The following is a 13,321-nucleotide window of genomic DNA, read 5'->3' on the forward strand; positions in this document are numbered from 1 at the left end:
AACCACTATATGTTAGTGTTTCTTTTAGTTTTAGCTAGCAACAGCAACAAAAGTGATACCCAGAACAGAATATAGTTCTTCAGATTTGGTCTGTCCATAGCAAGTATTTAGGGAATATTACTTTTAAAATTCAGTATATCTATTAGTGAAGTAAATAATATATTTTCAAAGAAATGTATGATCAAGAAAGAAGGGGTGACCTTATGGGAGAGAGAGGGCTAGCCAATGGTTAGCCATAGTGCTCCACTGGTATCATTGAAATATCAAGAGAAAGAGAAGCAGATCCCAGGCACATAGGAATATATTCCTCTATGATGTCATGGACAAGAATCTCATGGGATAGGGAGGCATAAATGGGTTGCAAACTGTCTCACTGGAGGCAATATCCTCATTGAGATGAGATCTCAAGTCCATTTGTGAATTTGAGTAGTTATTATAGAATAGACAGAAGAAACCTTAAAGATGATCTTCTCCAACTCTTACCTGAAGCATAAACTACTGGATTATCTCTGACAAGTCATTATTCAACTTCTACTTGAATACCTCCAGTGACATAGAACTCATTACCTCATGAAGCAAGTACATACCATTTCTGAAGAGCTCTCATTGTAAGGAAATTCTTTCTTATTTTGAGTTAAAATTTACTTCTCTTCTTTTATCCATGATCAAACAGTACAAAAATCCTTCTACTTGATTGGTCTTCAAATATGTGAAGTAGAGATTCCTTACCCTGACCCCAAAGTCTTTCACTAATCTTACTGATTTGTTTTTAAGTTTTATCTTTTGCTTGTGAATGGTGTCTGACTCAACCATCATTTATGATTGCATTTATGGAAAGCAAGTCAAGTTTGGGCAACAAATAGATCTCCTGAGAAGGCTTCCACATTGTTTCAGGACAGACAGACCTTTCCACTTGTTATGGTGTTGCTTTGTAAAAACTTTGTAAGGAATGCTTTTGAGTTGCTTATCAATGTTGAATCTGAATTGATTTTTAAGATAAGTCAAAGGTGGAAATATCTCAAAAGAATGTAAAAGATCATGGATGGAATTATTAATAATACCTTAAAAAGGCCACCAAGAAAACATGGGAATCGATCCATGAGCCTACTTTAAAAAATCCTGTAAAATCTTTATAAGGATGGTCTTTGTACATATTAAAGATATCCTTGATAAAAAATAGAAGAAATGAAGAAATAAGCATTCACTGATATTTTTAATAGGAGAGCATGCATTAGGATAGTGAATCATAAAACCATAATGGTAGAGAGAGAAAGGATCTTGGAAACTGTCTAGTCCTACTCCTATGACAGAAGAAGCAACAAAATTATAGGTGGCCTAAAGGACAATGAAAAGACATGTATTTTAGGTTCAAACTGGCTACATTTAACCAACAATGATTTTCACCAAAGAATCAATCCATCAACAAATAACTATTAAGCATCTATTATTCTCAGTGTTGGGGACAAGGAAAGAAACAATCTCCATTTGCAAAGAGCTTACTTACATTCTAATGAAGAGATTATGAGGATATATGTATATACAATTATGATATACAGATAGGTAGGTATACAAACATATATATAGAATAAATATAATAATGTTACATTATTATATAAACACCATTTTATAATTAATAACAAATATATAATAAATAGAAATATATAATAGAAATATCTATAAAATAAATATAAATAAAACATAAATATACGGTGAATGAATACAAGGTAGTTAAATACAAGGTAGTTTGGGGAGGAAGGCCCTAGCAGTTGAAGCAGTCAGAAAAGACGTTATGTAGAAGGTAGTACTTGAGTTGCATGTTTAAGGAATAGAAGGCTTCTATGAGGCAAAGGCGAAGAAGAAGAACGTTCCAAGATCAGGATACAATGGGCCAGAGGTGGAGTGCTATATGTGAGGAACAGTGAAAAAATCAATTTGGATGAACCATGGAGTGCTGAAGAGAGTAATGACCAACAAGGCTAGAAAGATAAGTTAATGTCTAGTTATGAAAGATTATAAGCTTAACGGAGGAGTTTCTATTTGATTCTAGAGGCCATAGGGAGCTTTTCAAGTTTGGAGACATATGTAGGAGGAAACCACAATATGGTTGCTCAATTGTTTTCAGTTGTATCCTAATCTTTATGACCCCATTTGGGGTTTTCTTTGCAAAGATATTGGAATGCTTTGTCGTTTCCTTCTCTAGCACATTTGACAGATGAAGAAACTGAGGCAAACAAGGTAAAGTGATTTGTCCAGGATCATACAACTAAGATTTGTCTGAGGCTGGATTTCAACTCATGTCTTTCTGACTCTAGGCCAAGTATTCTATCCACCATGACACTTAGTTTCCTCTGAAAATTTATAGCCTTTATGAACTATGAAGTTGTCATATGAGTTCCCATGAATCCATATTTTAAGACAAATTCAGTTGAGTAGGGCTGGGAAGGGACACCAATTTTTTTTTGACAATTCATTTAAATATGACATGGTAGCCAGGGGCTTTGGCCATGGTCCCTGCCATATCCTAGTCATTCATACATTTCTTTATTTGAAACATGTCAGAGCCACTGAAGGTGGAGGACACTGAAGAAGATGGCACTCACTTATTGGGGTGGGGAAACAGTGATCCACAGTGGTAAAATTCAAGATGGCGGTCATCTAGAACTCAATTCCAAGGAAAGGCTTCACTGAAACTTCCCTATTTTAACAAATTATTTTTGCTAATGATATCTAGTAATAAATTGCTAGCTATTAAATTCAGTTGTTTCTACACTGTTGAAGGAATATAGATGCTGTTAAGGACCTCTAAATTTTGGTGCCCTGGGACAAAGTTCCAGTTGTCTCATCCTAGTAATAGCTTTAAATGTGGAAAAATAGGCCTCTATCCAGTTAATGTTCCTGAAAGTACACATGTTCATACATTTATAAACATACACACGTACACACACACACACACAGAGAAAAACATGTGACTGGCAAAGGCAATGGGTTCTCATCAGACCATCTGGGTGAGATGTTCAAAGGAGAATCTTGGTATTGGCTATCTTTTTTTTACCTTTAAAAATTTTACAGGACTTGCCCATAAAAGAAATGACTGATTTCTTCTACCCTATTTGCTAGATGGCTCAATAAATAAAGCATTGGGCCTGGGGTCAGGAAGAACCTTGTTCCAAACTGGTTTCAGATACTAACTGTATGACCCTGGGTAAGTCACTTAACCTCTGTCTCAGTTTCCTCATCTATAATATGAGGCAATAGTGGCATTTACCAACTTGGTTTGTCATAAGAATCAAATGAGATAATATTTATAAAGTACCAGGCTAGACATTTAAAAATTCTCCCTTCCTTCCTGCTAGACTACTTTATAGGAAATTGATAAATTTGTCTTTGATGTCTCTTTCCCCTTTACTTTCCTTGTTTTCATCCTCTTAATTTATCTTTCTACACCATCTACTCCCCTCTCAACTACCTTCATTCTGATAATCTGTCTACCAAGGCCATCACTTCTACCCACACTGTGGCAAACCCCCAGATTCTTCAAGAATCTTTTTACCTTATGACCTTCATCCATTCCTTTGTGGTCCTGCTGTCTTCTAGGTGACTTTCAAGCTATAACTCATACCCATTTAGGGCCCAACTCTGGGTAAAATACTGGGTAATGACAAATAAATGAGTACCGGTTTTATTAATGGACACAAATGGGTTAACTGATTATTCCTCCAAATTAACATAATTTATCATAGGCTTCCAAGGGATGATGTTATCATCAAAGAACAAAATTATGGTGGGAATGCTTAGGCACACTGGCAGGTCAGTTATTGTGGGGCAGTTCCCCTTAAATCCCATTAGGTGAGAAGTGGCCTACTCTGCCTTAGTGTAGGGCCAGCCCTGTCTAGTTTTGTCAGTAAAAGAGCCTTGTCAGCTCATCCTCTTTGGCTCCCAAACCACCCACCAGATGACAGTGAATCTTCACATCTTGGCCTTCAAGTAAACAAACAAGAAAAGGCCAAACATAAGAAGGTCAAACTCCTTCAGACCATAAACTTCTCATCTCCAATCTGTTCAGCTGCATTGCATCACTGTAAATATATTGTAACTATCTCCATTGGGTCAGCTCTACTCTTTCCCTAGCCCAGGATTCTGTCATTGGTGGGAGCTAAAGGGACAGTTTGACATTAGGACCAGAAGTCAAGGATCAGAACCAAACATCCCAAACTTTCCTTGAATAACATGGAGCAATCGATAGAGTGTCAAACCTCAAATCAGGCAATCTGGCTTCAAGTCCAACCTCAGACTTACTAACAATATGTTCATGGGAAACTGCATGATCTTTTAGAGACTCAATTTATTCAATTAAAGATCATAGATTTAAACCTGGAAGAGACCCGAAGGCCATCAAGTCCAACTCCCCTCACTGTACAGATGAGGAAACCAAGACAGACAGAGCCAAAGTTACTTCTCCAAAGTTAAACATTTGTTAAATCTGAGATGGGATTTGAACTTGGGTCTTCCCGACTCCAGGTCAACTTCCTTATCCACTATGCCAAGCTACCTCTCAATATGTAGATAATAATGCCTCCCTTAAAGAATTTTTTGAGGAAAACACTTATAAACATTAAAATACCATGTAAATGGGAAGATTTAACAATGGTACCCTTTGGGAGTTTCCTTACATCTTTGTTGATTTGATTGATTCCTCTCTCATACTGAGGATGACAAATGGGTAACAAGGAATCAGATTCATAAAATCATAGAAAGTTGGACCTTGCAGGTACCTTAGAAATGGTTTAATTTAGATAAGAGAAGTTTCAAGGGGTTGAGGGTCATGATAGCTGTCCACATATTTGAAGGTCTATAATGCAGAGGGCAGAACTAGGATCAGTGGGGAAAAGAGGCAAAGAAGTCTTTTTAGGTTCAGTGAAAGGGGAAAAAAACATACCTTCCTATCAATTAGAGCTAGGCAGCTGGGTGGTGCGACAGATAGGGCTCTGGGCCTGAAGTCAGGAAAATTCATCTTTGTGAGTACAAATCGGGCCTCAGATGCTTACTAGTTGTATGCCACTTAACCTTGTTTGCCTCTATTTCCTTATCTATAAAATGAACTGGAGAAGGAAATGGCAAACTACTAGAGTGTCCTTGCCAAGAAAAATTCCCATTGGGGTCACGAAGAGTTGGACAAAACTGAAAATGACTGAACAATAATAAAACAATTTGAGCTCTACAAATGTGTAATGGGTTGCATGGGGAGCCAGTGGATTCCCTTTCTTTAGGCTAGATGGTCACTTTTCAGAGACAATGTAAATGTAGTTCTTGATCAGTTATTGCTTGGACTAGATGCTTTTTGAGTTTCCTTCCAACTTGAGATTTTGTGTTCTAATCTAAATCATTTATCTGTACAGTCCTGGAGTCAGGAAGTCCTGGGTTCAAATCTGACCTCAGGCACTCCCTAGCTGTGTGACCCTGGGTAAGTCACTTGACCCCAGTTGTGTAGCCCTTACCACTCTTCTGCCTTAGAACTAATACTTAGTATTGATTCTAATACAGAATGCAACCAAGAAAACACTTATTTATCAATTAAAGAAACTGACCCCTGAGGTCTCTTCCAATGATCCTATGATCCTATGAGTCAGTCGACAAGCATTTATCATCTATTGTGTGTTAGGCACTGTGGTAGGCCCTGGATGTATAGAGGCCAAAAAGCAAGAGAATTCCTGCCATATGGAGAAAGAACAATAAATGTATGCAAATAATTAGATATAAAGTCTATACACTAAGTATAAAGTAATTTCAGATGGGAGACACCAACATCTGAGAGGGTCAGGAAAGGCTTCATGCAAGAGGTAGTGCTTAAGCTGAAATCTGGAGGATGCTGAGAGATTCTGAAAGGTAGAGGGGAGGGAGTGCATTCAACGTCTGGAGAACAGGTGCGTGAAGCAGGCCCATCTGGCTGGACCTTAGACTGTGTGCAAAGGGGAGTAATCTTTAATAAATGTGGGGGAAACCCGTCTATGGCACGAAGTCTGTTAAATATCTCCCCTGGTGGAGAGGGTAGATAAAAGCAATTTGTTCCAATGGCCACGAACGTGGCTGAAGCAGGCCCTGTGGAGCATTTAGAGCCTGCTCAGACATCAGAGACACCCAAGTTGTCCGCTGCACCCGGGGCCACGGCCAGTCGTCCTGATCTTTGTCTTCTACCGGACTTGGATGACTTTGGAAGAGAGGGAGTGAGGCCGATGGCTCGGTGTCGCTCTGCCTTACTTACATCCAATTCAGGAGCAAGTCAGGGCATCAACCCATGATGCCATTGGTCCTCTTCAAAAGGAAGAACAAGGCTGTGACGGACTATTCATGATAAACTGTTTGTATTTTAACCCAGAGACAAGAGGAAGCCAGTGGAGTTTATTGAGGGCAGCAATTGCGTGGTCAGAATAATTCTTTTGGGACACCTAAAGTAGCTGCGTAGGGCCTGGATTACAGAAGGGAGAGAATAAAGGCAGGGAGACAATTAGGAGACTGTTGTAATTTTCTAGGTCAGAGGGAAGAAGAGCCCAGATGGTGCTAGGAGTAGAAGGAAGGAGACCAATGTGACAGACACATAGAGATAGAGAGAATCAACAATTCTTGGGAACTGGTTCTGTATGAGAAAGAATGAAGAGTCAAGGATGACTCCTCCCGAGGTCACATCAGTGGGAAGGGAAAAAGCATTATTTAGCAACTACGATGTGTCAGGCACTCTGCTACATGCTAAAGAAGTATCATCTCATTTGAGTCTCACAACAACCCTATGAGGTATGCAATAGAGGTCTAATCCAAGAACCTGAAGGGCAGGCAGAGCCTGGAAAACTGCAGAGGCTTCTCATCCCCAACAGGGGAGGGGCTCAAGAGGATTAGAATCCAGAGGGAAGAGGAGATTCTAAGAGTGGAACCGTTAGCTCTCTCTGTCTCTTGTCTCTGTCTCTCTGTCTCTCTCTGTTTGTCTGTCTCTGTCTGTCTGTCTGTCTCTCTCTCCAGCAAAGGGAAAAGTCTTGTCTGAGACTGGATCCTGAGCACTAGACTAAATCCCTCCTTGAACCGGATCACCATCCCCCCTCAAAGATCCCAGCCAGAAGTGTGGCAGAAACCTGAGAACAATAAGAAGCAGCCCTAACAAGATCTCTCACAGCTCCTGGACAGCCTGGGTCTGGACGTTGTTCTGCTCTGACAAAGACCAGGTTCACCAAACCTGAACCTCTCAGAGGCCAGGTTGTCAAGCCTGGGTCTCTCAACTTTGGAGGGAGGGAAGGAAGATTTAGACAGACAAGGTCCTCCTTTCCCCTCTTTCCTCTAGACCCTAACCCTTCAGACATCTTCCTGTTTTACCCCTGACAACAATTGTTTAGAATAAAGATTGTCATCTATCCTCAAATGACTTCATTGTGAGTGAAGGAAATAGTCACAGTGGAAGAGAGAGAGCTGATTTCTCTCTCTTTCCCCAAGGGAAGAAGTTCACCTACAAGACCAGTTATTAGAGGGGAGTAAAAGGCAGGTTTAGTGAGGAGACATATTTGGAGAGGACTGAAGGGGGGAATAAACCATCTCACCCCCCTTCTACCTTCTGGGACATGTAACATCAACTCCTTTTATCCCTTGTCCTAAACTTGAGGGGGGGAAGACTCCATTCTTTCTCCCTTATATGTATATGCATGTATATACATATGTATATGTATATATACAGGTATATGCCATTATAATCACCATTTTACAATTGAGTTAATTGAGGCAGACAGAGGTTAAGTGACTTGCTAGGGATCATATAGCTAGTATGTTCATAAGGCTGAATTTGATCTCAGGTCACATAGTAGTGTGTGCCAGAATTAGGATAGAATCCAACCTTCCTCACTCCCAGAACAGGGTCCTTTCCACTACATTGCACTGAGGAGAATTTCCCCCTTCAAATAAAATCCTTCAGCATTTAACTAATCCCATCTCTCCGGCAAAGCCTTCTGCCAAACTGTTGCTGTGCCTTTTCCCTCAAAACACCATGCTCCCACCACACTTTGCAATCATTCGTTTGCTGTCCTAAAATTACTGCAGCCTCATTTGCTTATTTTAGCTACAATAGGCTGGAAATTTGCGCTCAGCATGAGCTAGCTGCCAAAAGCCAAAATCCATCCCTAGACACGTTTATCTTTAAGCAGAGGCCATGGAGTGCATAGAAGTTGCAGCCAGCTCTTAAAATAAATAAATAAATAAATAAACCAGGGCAGGAAGACTTTTCAAAGCTCCCAGCCTCCCTGTGTTTCCTGGGTCACTAGAGAAGTTACTTCTATTATGGATTTTTACTCTCCTGCAAACCAAGAAATAAATCAGGTGCACACATAGCAAACCTCACTTCTGCCACAGCTCCTTTGTGATGCAGTGAGGAGGCAGGATCGGACCGCATCATATTTGAGTCAGGATCAAATGAAGTCCCATTAATCCAAGGCTGAGAAAGAGGTCTTTGGGATGTCAGGCACTGATAGCAGAGGATAGGGAGAAACAAATCTATCAGGAGTCCAAGGAACCCCTCAGCCAGGCTTTAAGGGATATAGAAATGCAGTGCGATTGTAATAGGATGTAAATAAATCTCCCTTTGGATGTAGGTGAAATTAGTTCTAGCATCCAGATTTCAAGATCCCTGAGAATTGCTGTCCTTCTCCTTATAAAACATAATGCCCTCTACATAATCAACTCTGTTTCCAGCCCAGCCCCAACGGCTATAGTCCAGCTAAACCACCCTTGTGGAGGAGGAGATCATCATCTCTACCACTACCTACCCCCAGATCCTGACAAACTCCCACCAATGGGCAGATAAGCCTAAGAAGCTTGGGAAGAACAATGGTCCCCCAGACCCCCAACCCTATTCCTAGCCCAGATCTCCAAAGCCATTGTCTAAAATAATAATCCTTGTGGAGATGAACCCTCACCACTGTTTCTACTGCCCTTATCTCCTCAGAAGTCACACATACCAAAGATCTGGATGTGCTGAACACCAAAGGCCTTGGAACTTCCAAATGGTTCAACATCAGAAATAGATATGGTTTATTGGATCATAATCTCCTTGAGGTAAGGGACTGCCTCATGGTTCTTTTGGTATCCCTAGTACCCAGAACACTGCCTGGCATATAGCAGAGGTTTAATATATATTTATTAATGATGATGATGGTAAAGAAAATACATGTCCATGCTGTGACAAAGGGACCTTCAGGCCACTGAGATTTTCCATTTGTTTTATAGTTGAAACTTCGTATTTGTGTTAATCCTTCCCCATGCCCCATTAGATTCTTGAGGAGCAGGTACTGTTTTGCCTTTATACATTCCCAGAATGTGGTACAATGTTTCACACCCAGTAAGCACTTAATAATTTTTTTTTTCATATATCCATTCAATCACTCATTCATTCATCCATCAACTAGAAAGAAGTAGTCCTCCATTCAGGCATCTACCACATCCATTCACACATTAAATAGGGCTGGAAAGTTCTTTCCTGAAACTTTCTAACCTTTCCTGATTTGGTCTGAGTAGCGATGGCATGGGAACACATTATGAGATGAAACTCTTAAAGATTCTGATCCCAGGATACAGTTTGAATCAAATAATTTTGATTGATCACAAGTATACATAAATGAGCCATTATATTAGAGATTGAAAAAATTTTGGTTTTTGCCCTCAAGGATTTTATAGTTTAGTTGGAGAAATAAGAAATATACTCATGAAAAGATCACTCATGCTACAAGATAGTCTATAGGCTAAATGACAGTTGAGGGGTGAAGACAATAAGGGGTACAGAAGCTCATGTAAAGGAAGGATAAACAAACTGTGGCAGTGAGGAAGGTTCCTTGGAGGAGGTGGACCTGGAGCCAAACTTTGCATGATATTATTTAGATGGACAGAACTTTCTAGGGTGGAAATGCTATCAATTAAGGTAAAGAAGGGGATGAGTATATTGTATTTGGCAGATGGTGAGTGCCCAGTCTGGTTAACACTGACTGTCCAGGTGGAGAAGTTCACTAAGCAACTGATAATACAGAATTAGAACTCTGCTCCTTACCTGTACTTCTCCCATTTGCTTTTGTTCCTTGTGATAAGATGTCTAATCACAAAATTCATTCATTAGAAACCATTCTTTCCAAGTTTGGTTACTTGATCTGAGGGTCTTTTTTCTGTCATCCTTCTTGGCCTCTCTGAAGTTCTTGACCCTCTTAATGGCTCTTTTCTTGGAGTTTCATTACAACATGCTTTTTTTCCCCTTTTGGGCAAACAGAATTAAGTGGCTTGCCCAGGGTCACATAGCTAGTAAGTGTCTGTGCCTGAATTGGAACTCAGGAAGATTAGTCTTCCTGACTTCTAGCTCAGCACTCTCTCTATCCACCTTGCTGCCCCACAACAATATATCTTTCATTTTGTCCTCCTACCTGTCTCTTTAGCTATTCCTTCTCTCCATTCTTTGCTGAATCACCTCCCATGTCTTGCCCTTGGCCCCCTTCTCTTCGCTCTTAAATCTTTCTCTTTTGTGAACCCATTGATCCTATAGGCTTAATTATTATCTTGATGCTGATGACTCCAAAAACACATCTCACCTTTATCTTTCTCATCAGCTTTGATCCCATATTACTAACTGCCTGTAAAAGCTTTCCACCTAGATGACCTTTAGGAATCTCAAACTCCACATGTTGAAAGCAGAGCTTGTTTTCTTCCACTCGTTCCCCCCAAATGGCTCCTCTCTCTCTGGAGGGCCCCACAATCCTTCCATTCATTCACTCAGGGTTGTGAGCTTGGAGCTGTCTTTGACTCTCTATATTCTCTCATCCAATTAGTGGTAAAGCTCTTTAGATCCACTTCCCCAGTATCTCCTCCTTAGCCCTTTCTCTTCACTCACCTCAGAACCACTGTAGTTCAGGTCCTCATCGCCTCTCCCTAGGTCTATCGGAATGCCCCCATATTTGCCTCCTTGCCTTCACTCTTTTTCCTCTTCAATTCCTCTCCCCCACAACTTCCTGTGACATTTCTAAAGGACAGGTCTGGCCAGATCAATACCCTGCTGGGGGAACTCAGTGGCTACCTCTTGCCACTTCTGTCTGGCTTTTATAGCCTTTACCTATCTGGTGCCAGCCTTTCTGTTGATTGATGGAACCCTCGGATACATCTACTCCTAGAGGGGAGGGCATAGATGATCAAAGCAAGCATCACTTTTTAGATGGCAGCATTAAGGCAGAAAGTAGCAATCCATTGCCCTTGGCTATTGCCATGGTGGCATCCTGGTCCCTGCTTACTCAGTTCCTCCAGGAATGGATCAAAATGCAATATTCTTTATAACAGCTTTTAGGACTTTGCCTGGCACATATGAAGCACCTACTGTGCTTCATAAGTTCTTGTTTCCCCTCCCCGTTCCTTGGTATACAAAGCAACAGATGTTGACACCACGTTCAGTACATAGTTTGGCAGTATAGCCTTCACTGGAATTTACATGCTAGGCTGGCTCTCCTTTTGTAGCTGTCTGCTTTGTCACTTCATCTTTTGTGTGGGAATTCATCACCACGGCTATGGACCCCACGGCGCAGATTTAGAGTTGGAAGGGAACATTTTATAGATAAAGAAACCGAGCCCCAGGGTGGTGAAGGACGTACCTAATATCACACAGCTGGCAGGAGTGGGAGGCAGAATTCTAATCCAGGGCTTCTTGACTCCAAGTCCAGCCCTCTGTCTACTATACTATGCTGCCTTTGCATGGACCTCGCTTGTGGTGTCGGTGGAGCCAGTGGAGAAGGTTTTCCGACACACTGGCAAATCCTCCGAGCTTTTCTAGCCCTGGTGCTCACCTTTCAGGCGACCCGGTGCCCCCAGTCAAAAAGGAACTCTTCCTATTTCCAACTTTCCCAGGTAGACCTGGCCATTTGGTTTCTCTTGCTTCCCCACAATCCTGCCTAAGAGCATTACAGCACTCAGAATTGCCTGCTCCAGCGTCTTGGAGGCCTCCCTTGTCTGCTTGTGACATTTCTGCACCCAATCTTCCCCACCAGCTTCGGCCGAGCCTCCCACTCCAGGAGGGTTTCAGCCCTGCCACGCTGTGACTTTTCCAGGCTCCGGTAGGTCGGCTCTGTTCCGAGCAGTTTGTGTTTTTTTTTGAAAGTCTCATAAATTTCCAAGAAACTTCTCCAGACAACTGTCACAAGGCTGTACCTGCCAAACAAACACAAACAGGCCTCTACTCCACCAGATTAGTTACTTAATTAAGAAGAGAAAGAGACAAGGCACATAATGTGGAGATAATTACCCGTCTTGCCAAGGCTCCGAGTGCAGCATGGCGCTCAGGCAAATTGCAGCATCGAGCTAATGCATATTCATCCAAAGTTGTAACTGCTGTGAACATTTTGCACACAGACAGCAATATGTTCAACCAACAATCCGCGTTTCTTTTCTGATTTCGGTGTCTGAGACCAGATTGCTTCCCTCCCTCCAGGCTCCCTCCTTCCATGCTAAGGAATTTACTAACACAAAGCAAAGGCCAACGAGCCCAAAGGAATAGCAGGCAAAGTCACGCCAGTGGGGACTCACTGGGATAAGCCAGCTCTGGACACAAGAGGTTGGACTTTTCATTTTGTTCTCCATTCCTATTTCATCTTCCACAGACACCCATCATGCTCAATAGAACCCAAGGATGGGGAAGAAAAAGGTCACTCTGGCTAACAGTGTCTGCAAGTGGCCACATCTATCTCCCTGTCCGCTCTTCTGCCTCCACCAAGCCTACCACCAAACATTTTCCATCTGAAACTCCTTCTCCTTCCCAGGTCAGCCTTCTATTCCATAGGATTACCAGAAGGCTATAAGATCATCCTGGAAGCTGGAGAGATTTGGACTTGCTTTAGACTAATCTATCTAGTTTTATGAATTGAAAAATTGAGGCCTTAAAGAGGCAAAAATGACTTGTCTAGGGATAGAGAGAAAAGGAATAAGTAAAATTAAAATCCAAAGCCAGATCTTCTGACCATAAAAACCTTGTTCTTCCTACTACATCCTGACTAATATTAAAGTTATCTTTTAAAAAATTATGTAATCGTTTATATTAGAAGCATTAATTAATTCCCTCTCCCCCAAAATGAACATTAATTCTAAAAAAGCCCTCCTAACACATGTGAAGAGTCCACCAAAACAAATTCTCATATTGGCCATGTCCCAAACTGCCTGTCTCATTCTGCATTTTAAGTCTATTTCTTTTTTTAAATATTTTATTTTCCCAATAACAATTTTCTAGATATGTTTTCTGAAGTTATAAGACACAAATTGCCTCCCTTCCTTCTTTACCTGC

At 41.2% G+C, this 13,321-nt stretch overlaps 1 long non-coding RNA gene across 1 annotated transcript; it reads left to right on the forward strand.

Annotated features, from left to right (window-relative positions):
• The first annotated feature begins 387 nt into the window (after nt 1-387).
• On the forward strand, nt 388-13,064 carry LOC103103032 (uncharacterized). Its single transcript, XR_001626716.2, has 3 exons — nt 388-608; nt 8,972-9,081; nt 12,476-13,064. It is a non-coding gene; the product is annotated as an uncharacterized LOC103103032 (long non-coding RNA).
• The last annotated feature ends 257 nt before the right edge of the window (nt 13,065-13,321 follow it).

The sequence above is a fragment of the Monodelphis domestica genome, chromosome 1 (assembly GCF_027887165.1).
Source record: "Monodelphis domestica isolate mMonDom1 chromosome 1, mMonDom1.pri, whole genome shotgun sequence".
Classification (NCBI taxonomy): domain Eukaryota; kingdom Metazoa; phylum Chordata; class Mammalia; order Didelphimorphia; family Didelphidae; genus Monodelphis; species Monodelphis domestica.